The sequence below is a fragment of the Rattus norvegicus genome, chromosome 1 (assembly GCF_036323735.1).
Source record: "Rattus norvegicus strain BN/NHsdMcwi chromosome 1, GRCr8, whole genome shotgun sequence".
Taxonomy (NCBI): domain Eukaryota; kingdom Metazoa; phylum Chordata; class Mammalia; order Rodentia; family Muridae; genus Rattus; species Rattus norvegicus.
Genome location: NC_086019.1, coordinates 101,664,512 through 101,674,314, shown reverse-complemented (window position 1 = coordinate 101,674,314; position 9,803 = coordinate 101,664,512).

Sequence of the window (9,803 nt, the reverse complement as noted above, 5' to 3'; positions counted from 1 at the left end):
GTGCTGTGAGGGAGCTGCTAGTTTTGAGAAGTCAGGACAGACATTTCTGAGAGGGTGAAATTTAAGAGGAGATATAGCTACTGAAACGAATGCTGGTAAAGAATGTTATAGGCTTAAGAACTAGTTTATGCAAAGGTCCTGGGGAAGAACTAAGCTGTAGATTTTGTGGCATAGAACGATGAATATGCCTGAACTACGTAAATGAGGGGAAGAGGGAAGGATGAGACTAGAAAGTAACATATATCAGCTTGCCCCATGCTATACAGAGTAAATGTCCCCATCATGGTGGAAATTATTGGGAGCATTTCCAAACAAAAGTCTTTTAAGGAAATGGCTTGACTTTTCTTTTTGGAAAGATCACCATGTTTGCTGCTTTTCTTGAAGCCGCAACTAAATATATGCCAAACAGCTTAGAAGAAGGATTTATTTGGCTCATATTTTTTATGGGTTTAATCCATGGTTATTTGAGGCCAGGCACTTGGGCAGGGGTCATCATGGTGGCACGGGCATGTGTAAGAGAATCGATCACTTTCTGGCTAATTAGGAAGGGAGCATGATATGAACAAGCCAAGGATAATATTCCAAGACCCATACACAACTACCTATTTCTCAAGCTAGGTCCCATTCCCCCAAAGTTCCTAGAATCTCCCAGATAGCAGGGACTAGCCTTTAAGTACACGAGCCCCCTTCATATCCAACTACAGCACTTTGTGTTCTGGAGAATGGCCCAGATTATCGTGGGTCTCTCTCCTGTGGTCTTACTGGGGATAAGGATGATAGGGAGCCTGGGAGGACAGTGGTACTCTCATAGCAGAGAAAAGTATCTTACCTTTCCTCTTAGCCTTAATCTTATCTTTCCCATCTCCCTTCATCTTTTCCTCCTTCTTGGATTTCTGAACAAGATTGAGATCCTTCTCAAGGCAGATCTTGAGTCAGATGGTAGGGCTCAGAATCAGGCAAGAGCATACTCCATGCAGGGCACGCTCTAGTACCAGCACCATGACTTTATTAGGCAACCAGTACTTCAGCTAGACTAAACCAGTAGTCACATAACATATCGCCTAAGGGAGACACTAATGAAATCACAATGGTGAAGCCTTGGTTAACAACATTTAAAATCAGCGAGCAGGGTCCTCAGTTCGATTTGTGTAGCAGTGTTCAATGGTAGCTTAATTCATTGTTCACCAATTCTGGTTGTTAATTACAGGTGGCTGAATGGTAATTAACTAATCACTGTGTCACTCCTTTGCTGTTAGGAAGACCTCATTAATTCCAGTCTGAAAGGCTGCGGGTGCCTTTTGCCCCACTGCCACCCCCTCTTCTAAGTCTCTTTTTCTTTTTGGCTGCTTTTGACTTATAATCAAATATGAAAGTCATGCATTTTTTAATAACTTCTCAGCTGTTTTCGGCACTGAAAAATTCATGGTATTACACAGTCCTTTCACTAATGTTTATTCATTATGCATTTCCTGCCTTCATGTTTGGTGGTGTCCTCACCAATACACCACTGGTATGGCTTTGAAGGCTCTTGGGAGCCAGTCTAGGGCCATCTTGCATAATAAAGAAAAACAGAGGTATTTTTCTATTTGTTTTTGGTTTCTGGTTTGTTTCTAAATAGTATTTTTAAAGTTTTATGTATGTATTTATCTGCTCATTTATTTAATGTATGAGCGCTCCACTGCATGTAAACCTGGATGCCAGAGAGGGCACCAGATCCCTTTATAGTCTACCCGGGGTAGTCATGAGATACCATGTGGGCGCTGGGAATTGAACTCAGGACTTCTGGAGGAGCAGCCAATGCTCTTAGCCTCCATAGAGTTATTTGTGACTGCTTGATCTTCTCATGGGTGGGGCTAGAGGTGTTTCCCCTTAGGTGGTTCCCCTAGGTTTTGTGCTGCAGTACCAGGCATGGCTGTTGAGCCTTACTTCCTTCTGTTCCCTTGTGCTTTGCCCACCTCAGGAAGTGTTACCTCTCCTTTCCTCTTGAGTACAAGTTATAGTTTGAAGGTGAAAGGTCCCCAGGTAATGGTGCTATTTTGAGGAGACCATGGGCCTAGCTAGCAGAGATGGGTAGTCAATCTGGGGTGGGCCTATAGAGGGGTATAGCCAGTTCAACTTGCAATCCCATTTGTGGTGGTTTGAATAACAATAGCCCCCATAGGTTCATATATTTGAATGCTTGGTCATCAGGGAATGGTGCTGCTTGAGAAAGAATAGGAGGTCTGGCTTTATTGGAGGTGTATCACTGGGGCTGGGCAATGAGCTTTCAGAAGCCCAAGACAGACCTAATGTCTCTTTTCTTTTCCTGCCACTGCAGACCAAGATGTAGAACTCTTTTTTTTAAATTATTTTATCTTTATTAACTTGAGCATTTCTTATTTACATTTCAAATGTTATTCCCCTTCCTGGTTTCCGGGCCAACATCCCTCCCCCTCTCCTTCTATGTGGGCTTCCCCTCCCCATCGTCCCCCCATTGCCGCCCTCCCCCCAACAATCATGTTCACTGGGGGTTCAGTCTTGGCAGGACCAATGGCTTCCCCTTCCACTGGTGCTCTTACTAGGCTATTCATTGCTACCTATGAGGTCAGAGTCCAGGGTCAGTCCATGTATAGTCTTTGGGTAGTGGCTTAGTCCCTGGAAGCTCTGGTTGGTTGGCATTGTTGTTCATATGGGGTCTCGAGCCCCTTCAAGCTCTTCCAGTCCTTTCTCTGATTCCTTCAACGGGGGTCCCGTTCTCAGTTCAGTGGTTTACTTCTGGCTTTGGCAGGGAATAGGGAGACAAAGTTTAGAACAGAGGCAGAAGGAACACCCATTCAGAGCCTGCCCCACATGTGGCCCGTACATATACAGCCACCAAACTAGATAAGATGGATGAAGCAAAGAAGTGCAGGCCGACAGGAACTGGATGTAGATCGCTCCTGAGAGACACAGCCAGAATACAGCAAATAGAACTCTTAACTGTGTCTCCAGCACTGTGTCTACCTACACGTCACCATGCTTCATGCCATGATGACAATGAACTAAACCTCTGAAACCATACGCAATTATGGCCATGGCATTTCTTCACCGCAATTGAACACTGACTAAGGCACCATTCTTGATTCTTGACTTCCTGGTTCTACACTGTGTAAGGGGCTCTGCTTGTTTTTTTGCCATCCTGCCTTCCCTGCCACAGTGGACTGACTGAACCCTTGAATCCAAATTAATTCTCATTCCCTTAAATCACTGTCAGATATTGGTCTCAGCACTGAGAAAGAGAGTTTATAAACCTGATGCACATTAGAAACCACTAATCCCCAGATGTGCTAAATGATTCAGACCCTCGTCTTCTTCCCATGGAGGTGTGGACTGTTGTCACGGGCAGTTTGGGTCCATATTTACAAATTAATATAGTGAAGCTTGGTGGGGTACCTGTCTAATTTCAGCAGTAGGCTGCCAGAGGGATAGAGGCTGAAATGAGAAGACTGTGGCAAATTCAAGGCCAGTGCCAACATAGTAAGACCCTGTCTAGGGTGTTTGCTTAGCATGCAGGAATCCATAGGTTTTAGCCACATCACTACAGGAACTGTGCGGCGACAGGAGGAACTGGAGTTCAAGGTCATTCTCTGTTATATATTGACTTTAAGGCCAGCTTTGGATGCATGAAACCATGTCTCAAAAAACAAAGATTAAGACAAAAGACAGTATTTTGAGCCAGTGCTCACCCCTAAATGTCTGGCCCTGGTGGGAACCCCTACAGTATTCAGAGGTAACCAACTGTCCAGAACCATCCCTTGATCTAGGTGTCTCTAACCACTTCTGTGATAGAGCACAGCAGGGCTCTTGTTCTATCCCAAAGTAAGCACTCTGGAGGAGAAAGGTTTGTTTAAAGTCATGACAAGTATATGGGCAGGAACTCAACTGTCCAGATAACATGAAAAGCATCACAAAGTAGTTCTAGGTAGCCTCTTCTTCGACCTGAGGTGGAGTCAAGGACCTCTTGTGAGAATTCTGTCAGTCTACCCACTCCAGAATACTTCAGAGTCTGAACATATCTACTTAGCTCCCATCCCTGCTGGGCACTTCTATTTGCTGCCTGCTGCCCTGCAGTTTGCTCTGTGGGCTCCATGTCTTCCTTAAGTTTCATTGTAATTGCTACCTCTTCTGAGGGACCTTTCCTGAAATCCTGGCTCAAGAGTCTTCTCTGTTCTGTCCCCATAACTCAGGTGGATTCTTTATTCAAAGGCTAGCTAGCTCTGCATTAAATATTTCCTGTGTTGATTTTTAAGCCATAACCTTCTACCCCTTGTCCACAAAGACTCACAGCTATCTCATAATGCAAGATGTGCTCAGCCCAACTTCAAAAATCCCCATTGTCTTTAACAATCCCAACACTGTTTAAAAAATGAAACATACTATGCCCAGAAGGATTTAAGGGATGGGCAGGAATAGTCTAGATGGGCTGCTGAGAGGAAAGTCCCTGGCATGTGGGATCGGGCAGGCACAGAAGATGATGTGTCTGATTGTGCCACATACCCTGAGGATGTGCTAAAGCAATAGGATATGAAGGCAGCATGTGGCCATGGCATTTTATAAACCCCACCAAAGCTGGCTTTGGGCTCCTAGCTCTCAGGAAAACTTGGGTCTTAGGTCCATACCAGGAGTAGAAGGCTATGCAGTGGGTGTTACGTGAACACGATCAAGCCCATTGGCTATGGATTGGAACTGTCAGAGACTCCATTTCAAATGCCTAAGCTCCAAACGACCTGAGACTTACTGTGCCCTTGGCCCTCTCTTAGCCTAGGACTCTACTGATGCCATTTATAAAGCACGAGAAAGAAGGAGATGACCTATTCCTGTCTCTACCAGCAATTCCCAGATACCTTCAGAGCTTGGACCCTACCCTCTGTTTCCTCTGTCAGGGCAGGAATATCTGTCCTCTCTAGGGAGAGGGAGAGGACAGTCTAGGGGAGTGGAATATGGATGGCTGGTTTTAAACCTCAGATCCTCCTTGGAATAAGCATTTTCCATTGACCAGATTCTAGCTTGAGGGTTTTTTTTTTCCATGCTGAAATAGAACCATGGGCCTTGTTCATGCTAAGCAGATGCTCTACTACTGGGATACATCCCATGGTCTCCCATCCTTTTATTTTAAGACTTGATTTTTTTTTTTACTTATGCTAGCTTGGAACTTACTCCATAACTGTGACTGGTTTTGAAGCCATAAACTTTCTTAGCCTCGGGGTTGGGGATTTAGCTCAGTGGTAGAGTGCTTGCCTAGCAGGCGCAAGGCCCTGGGTTCGGTCCTCAGCTCCGAAAAAAGGAAAAAGAAAAAAAAACTTTCTTAGCCTCCTGAGTACCTGGGACTATACAAAGGTATTTGTAGAAGTAGAAGTTCTGCCCTCTTTCTACTGCTCACACCCGTATCCTTGAGCAAAGCCTCCACACAGCACTGAGCCTAGGTTGTTAGCCTATGTCTCAAAAATGACAATCTTGTCTTGTCTACCACACCCGTGATGAGTATAACCGAAATGCTATGTGAGAATGAGTTTTGAAAACATAAAGTGTCTTGTAAATGTGAGTGACAGGAACACCTTTTTGAACATGGGGTTTATTGGATACTGGTTCTGAGACTTATTCTAAGAAAAGAATTCCTGAGTTGTCGAAATTTGGGGGACAACCTTTGGGCTGTTTCTTTCTGGTGAGAGGCAACATTCTCTCTAAACACAGCTGCAGGCTGGTGATGTCTCTGCTCATTTGCTAGCCTGGGGTGAGTCTACTTTTGAATTCATAAGGGACCAAACACAGGCTCTTTTGCCTGTTCACAAGGGGCCAGAGTATTGGCTAATCCTGAACTGCAGCCCTGGGAGCCTAGGTGAGAAATTCTACCCCTGTAGAGAGGATTTGTGCAGTGCTGTACTGAAGAGGCATCTGTGTGTACAAACACATAACCACTCAGACGGACACTCACTAAAGCACCATGCCATGGTGGCACACAGATAATTTAGCAATATCCCCAGAGAGTATCAGGCAACAGTTCAAGGTTGTTAACAGTGACACCAGGCAAGTGGTCATATATCACCAGCACTTAATCTATGAGAAATGTCGGCACGGTAGACAGTGCAAACCCAGCTTGCTTCTGGAGGAATGATCACACAGGAGATATCTACTCAGAGAAGAGATGGGGTGTAAGACAGTAGTGTATCTCACCAAAAATGGAAAAGAATGAATAATGTCAAACAAAGAAACAAAAATCCCCTAAAATGATCATTTATTATAGTAGGAAGAGAAAGGAGACCATTAAAATTCTGCTGCAGTTTTGGTAATAGGATGTCCTATCTAACAACAGAAATGTTTGCCACAGACCCCTCACTGTGTACCATATCCTGGAGAGTCTAGGGACCCACTCAACATACCCAGCAAGGGTTCTGCTGTGTCTCTGCAGTTGGAGTGACTGGGCTGACGTAGTTTAGTATTCCTGCTGTGTTGACATAAGGTGGTAGGTGGTAGGTGAAACTCAAGGGTGAACTACCCAAGCAGGCCTTCTCTGGAGTGCCTTGGGAGGATTTCTAAGGCCAGTTTTCCCAGAGAATGAGAACTGACCTTGAGTCAACATTTTCCAACCTGGAGTTCATTGAATACTGATCCCGAGATTTATCCTAAGAAAGGCATTCCTGGCTTGTAGAAATTTGGGGGACAACCTGTGGAGTATTTCTTCCTGGTGAGAGGCAACATCCTTCAGAGAAGTCCCAAAGATGTCTTTACTAGAAACAAGCTCAAGTGGATTTAACTCTCACTTCTTTCTTTAAGATATGGCTTTGTATGTGTGTGTTCGTGAGCGTGAGCATGAGCGTGTGTGTGTGTGTGTGTGTGTGTGTGTGTGTAACTTTTATTCTTTTCAAACCTTATTTTTAATGATGACTTAACCTCCCTTTTAGCCCACCACCCACCAGAGGTAGTGGGAAAGAAAGGATAGGGGGAACATGGACCTAAAGAAAGGTTCTTTGGAGCAATTCTGGTGTGTGTTGGTTAGCAACAACAGCTCGATCCATTTGTAGACACTTCATGGATACATCAGCAGTCTAGTTCTAGATTCAATGTAGCAACAACAGTGACAAGGCCTAGCAGAGACAGCCAGTACAGCCAGGTCTCTGCCTCAGCACAAGTCAGCAGAAGAAATGAAGAGGAATGCTCAGAGAAGTTCTCAGCTGTGCCTCTCTCAGTGAAGTGAAGATCAGTGAGACCCACAAGCATTGCTCGACAAGCAAGCCTAGTTCAGCCTCTGTCACTGTCGGCCGAGTCCTATTTATACCCTCCAAACATCATGGGATTTCCACGTGTCTTGCCTCAGCACGTACATTCTTCTTTTTGATAAATGCAAAGGGCAGATATATGTGAACATGCAAAACATAAAGGCATAGAGAAACATTTATTATCTGTAACAGGCAAGTGGGGACACAGGAGGTATTTTCAGACCAGTATCCTCCTGAACAAGGGGAGTATGTGGGTTAAATTCTAGAAGCCTGTGGCCAGTCATATGAAAGAAGATACATTAGTGGTGGGCATGTTTCTGAGTATGCTCAGTATGAGTTTTGGGCCAAGCTTTCCTTGCTTGAAGGTTAAATGGCAGGTAGAATGCCCATTAGCATGCACAACTACATTGTTGGCATCATTACATTTTAGCCAAACATAAAGGAATGAATACTCCGAGATAAACTAATGTGGGAATTTCCACCTAAACTTGCTTGCCTCACTTATCAGTTCACAGAACCATACCACTGACTCTTGACCACATTGGGCACAGAGGTGAACATTCTATAGAGGTTCTTACTCTAAGAAAGCTCTCTGGGACTTCTGAGACATAACCTTTAGTTATATAATGGTTGCATCATGGAGGGCCTATATGTAGCCCTGTGCTTGATGACATGGAACACCTAAGGAAAGACATTAGCTTGCATTATATCATTGTTTCAGGGAGCCCGCACCTCACAAAGCTCCTCATTTTTAGCGTACAGAAGCACTAGAGCCAGACATATGGGTTTGTGTTTGCCATTACTCTCACAAATATCTGAGACTGACTTAGAAAGAGGCAAGTTTTATCTTGGTTAACATTTCTTTTTTGGTAGGGGGGGGGCTTCAGTCCTTTATTGGTTATCCGTTTGCTTTTAAGCCTATGTCTGGGCCACCATTAATAGTGGGAACCGATAGTGGGACTAAATGCCTTTTTTATGAATGGGAACTGTGAATCTCCTTTGAGAACATGTCTCTAATCACTTAAATACCTCCCTTGAGGTCTTTCCACTTAGAGGAGTTCACTATCAGCCGGAAGCACTTTCCTGGGGACCAGAAACTTAAGACATGAGCCCTTGGGGGATGTGGATGCTCACAAACTTCTAAGCCAGGAAGGTTTTAGGGAAATTAAGAAGACACTTGGCCTTCCGGGGAAGAGCCAGGTATACTTTAGGATACTGGGATGAAATTTCCATGACCTTGTATCTCAGCTCACATATAACTTGTGCAGCTTGCCTTACTTCTTGATGCCTTCATCAAACACCCTGTGCCATCTAGCTGTATTCAGGCTCTTCGCCTTTGTGCTTGCATGAATGCTTGCTAGAATGTTATCTGTACCTTGTGTTGCTAATTCATGCTCACCCTCCCGGTGCAGCTGCCATCTGCTTGACCTGGTCATCATTTCTTTCTCTCCTGGCAATAGTGATGATACCTCTGGGAAAACCTCTCTTTTCCTTCAGCTGGCTTGTGTCTGGCATTTCTGTTCAGCTCAGAGTCTGGACATGTGGTCCGAACCTGGTCAATTAGTATTTTACAGCTCTGACCCTGTAAGAGCATGCGACTCAAGACAGGCCGGTAAGAGCTATATTGTTAGAAGACCCAGAGAAGAAACTCTCTCTGCAGGGCATTGGCTTCAGGGAGAGGGAAAAGAAGAGACAGTAATGGGAAGGAAGTTAGTAAGATTGCAGGTTATGGCTGTGGGCCTCCTGGGTGGGGGCATCCCTTTGAAGGACTTACTCTAGCACACACCAGAAAGGATAGAGGTTCAGAAAGCTGGGTATTGACCCAACAGATCCAGTTCATTTTCAGTTGATGGCTTCCTGTAGTTATGTTAAATACAGTCTCCCTCTTGCTATTTTGCTCTCTGCACCAGCTGATCAAGCACCTGTGATGAGACTGTGCTCTTGTAAAGACATGTGGGTATTGGCAGTGAATGAACACAATGCCCGATGAGAGAGATGAACAGGTCGGTGTCAAGGCTGCCCAAATCTCACGCTCCCATCTCGTGCAATTCTGCCCTCTGTTGGCTTAATATCTGTCCTGGTAGCACCTTGTTCTGACTTGCTTTCTATTTCTATGATAAGTATCATGACCCAAAACAACAGGGGAGGAAAGTGTTTATTTCATCTTCTACCTTAGAGTTTATTGCCAAAGGAAGCCAAGGCAGGAACTCAAGGAAGGATAGGTGCTGGAGACAAGCAGGAACTTGAAATAGAAGCCATTGAGGAGTGCTGCTCACTGATTTCCTCCTTTCAGGTTGCTCAGCTAGTTTTCTTATGCAGCCCAAACCTATTTGCTTAGGAATGGTGCAGCCTAGCTTGCACACATTAAGTAGAAATTAAGATTATGTCCTTAATTGAGACAGTTCTTCAACTGAGGTCTCTTCTTCCCAAGTGACCCTAGGTTTGTGTCGAACTGACAGCTAGCTGTGACACCTACTGTACTTGTGCCCCATGGTTTGTCCTTATTCATAGCAGTATTGTTACCTTGTCTGCACCCTTTCTTAGCTTCAGAGTGTTTTCTGGATTTCTGTT